The sequence below is a fragment of the Dipodomys ordii genome, unplaced genomic scaffold, assembly GCF_000151885.1.
Source record: "Dipodomys ordii isolate 6190 unplaced genomic scaffold, Dord_2.0 Scaffold83, whole genome shotgun sequence".
Taxonomy (NCBI): domain Eukaryota; kingdom Metazoa; phylum Chordata; class Mammalia; order Rodentia; family Heteromyidae; genus Dipodomys; species Dipodomys ordii.
Window position 1 is genome coordinate 5058154 of NW_012267299.1, and position 2604 is coordinate 5060757.

The following is a 2604-nucleotide window of genomic DNA, read 5'->3' on the forward strand; positions in this document are numbered from 1 at the left end:
TTTTTTTAATTTTTCAGGGATTTTACAAGCCAGTTGATATTAAATCGGTAGCTCTTAATAGGGCGCAGTGGGAATATTTACACACAGAGTCAACAAAGGTGACAAATTAGGGATCAGTTTCCAAGAGGTCATAGTTAAATATTTACTAGCATGCCACAGATATCTACTAAAATATTAATAGTGGTTTTTCTCTGGTGGAAACTGTAAATAAGTAGGTAGAAAACCAGAAGAGCATGATGTCCAAAACTCCAAGAGAAGAGAAGGTTTTGACTCAGTTAAATGAGTCGAGTGATAGACACTGAGATGTGCGCTTTAGTGTACTCATTTCTGTTGGACATCATTGTTGACATGTTGCAGCTTAGTAGATATTGAGACAGCTCTAATGTAATTGCACCTAGTGAAGAAGGGTCTTCTGACAGAGTTACAGGAGCTAATTATGCATCCTCAATGAGTCATTTTTCAGACACATTACTACAAATATTTTATTCTGTCCTGTGGATTGTCTTTACTATCTTTTGATGAAATAAAAGATTTAAATAATTAAAATTTCTACATAATTCATAATTTATTTTAAAAGCAGTGAGTTTTTAAAACTGGCTTCAGAAATCTTTGTCATGAAGATATTTTCCCATGTTTCTCAAAGATCTACGGGGGCTTGAATTCAGGGCCTTGCATTCTCACTCTGCCTTCTCACTCATGGCTGACAATCTACTTGAGCCACCAAGCCTCTAGTACAGCATTTTGCAGGGTATTTGGAGATAAAAATCTATCAGACTTTTCTGTGCAGGCTGGCCTTGAACCATGATCCTCAGATCTTAATCTTCTAAGTCACCAAGATTATAGGTATGAGCTACTAGTATCCAGCTCAATTGTCTCTCTTATAATGAAGAGGCAAAGGAAAATATAAAAGAGACAGTACAGTAAGTAAATACAAGGGCAAATATTGGAATGAAGTAGTCATAAGCTAGAAGGCTCCCAAAAAGTACTAGTAGGCAGAATTTAGAATCAGTAAGGAACAATTTCTCAACCACAGCTTCCTAAGGAACTATAGCCCAACTGAAACATTGTTGTCCAAATTCTGGCCTCCAGAAATGTGAAGCAATAATTTCTATTGTTTAAGCTTTGAATTATGTGGCAATTTGTGATGGCAACTATAGGTAACTAAGATAGCAGGGACACTGAGGCTTGGTGAATTAATTTGTCCAAAATTTCATAAAAAGAGTTGTTTCAAGCCAGGGGTTTAGGCCTGTAATCTTAGCTATAGGGAGACTGAAATAAGGTTCAAATCCAGCCAAGGCAGTAAAGTCCATGAGACTCTCATTGCAAACTAACTACCAAAATACTGAAAACAGAGCTATGGCTAAAAGTGGTAGAGTGCTAGTCTTAATCACAAAAACTCAAGAACAGCACCCAGGGTCTGAGTTCAAGCCCCAGGACTGGCATAAAAAAAAGAGAGAGAAAAAAAAGAAGTTGTTTTCAGCAACATTTTTCTTCTTCAAGTAGAAGTTCTGGAGTAATCTGATAGATAGAAACAGATACTTTCAATAGCCCTCAACTCCTCTCCCATAGCCAGTGTGCCTTTCTGCTTCCTAAATCCTCCCTTTCCCCACACAAAAACAAAAATATTCTTGCAAATCAATTTCTAGTGAATTCATTCACAATCTCATAATTAACAAAGAATAAGGCCTTCAATTTGCATTTAACTGTGAACAATATCTCTAAACTATTTTTTAAATTCCTTAGGAAGGTAATAATTACATATAAAAGAAAGTGGAAAACAGGTGAAGGGAACACTCTCAAGGGAACTTAGACTCTTGCTTTGGATTCTCTCCTCAATGTTTTATGTGTTTAAATATAGGTTAGAATCACTCATTTACATATCAATATATATTAGATATCACGTTTATATAACAACATATTAGATATCACATGCTTATATATCCAATGTATTTTAGATATTACTTGTATGTAGCCCATATATGTTAGATAGCACATATCCATTTTCTGTAGAAACAAAATTGCTTAATAGCAAATATATAAGAATATCTCTGGCTTCTTTGTATTATCAGAGATAGAATAATTCTATTAAGGAGTTGTATACTGTGAAAGAGACATATAGTTTTGTATGTAAAACTCAAAAAGGCTAGCTGTTATTTCATAACATTATAATATGCAAAACAAAAGAGTTGTTGTAAAGGGATTACTCCAAGGAAGGATAAAAGATCAAATGATTAATTAAAATTCATTTTATAAAATAGTATCTTTCACAGATACTAACTTCTGAGTAATTTAACATACTGTTGAGATCACAACTATTTCCAAGACAGGAGAGACAGAGAATAATTTTATGTCAAAAAGTATAAGTGAACTATAATACCTTGTAATATTTTAATGTAATATATTTTTGTATAAGATAAATGTTTTTGATCTGGTTAGATATCATATTACTCAATCTCTATGTATTTTTTCAAACTGTATTTTAAGAACATTTCAACCAGAGTCAATAGTTTGCTCTGTTCACCTTATTTATAAATATCTTTAGAACACTGTTAACCACTTTGGAAAGCAGTATGGAGGTTCCTCAAAAGACTTCACATAGAGCTC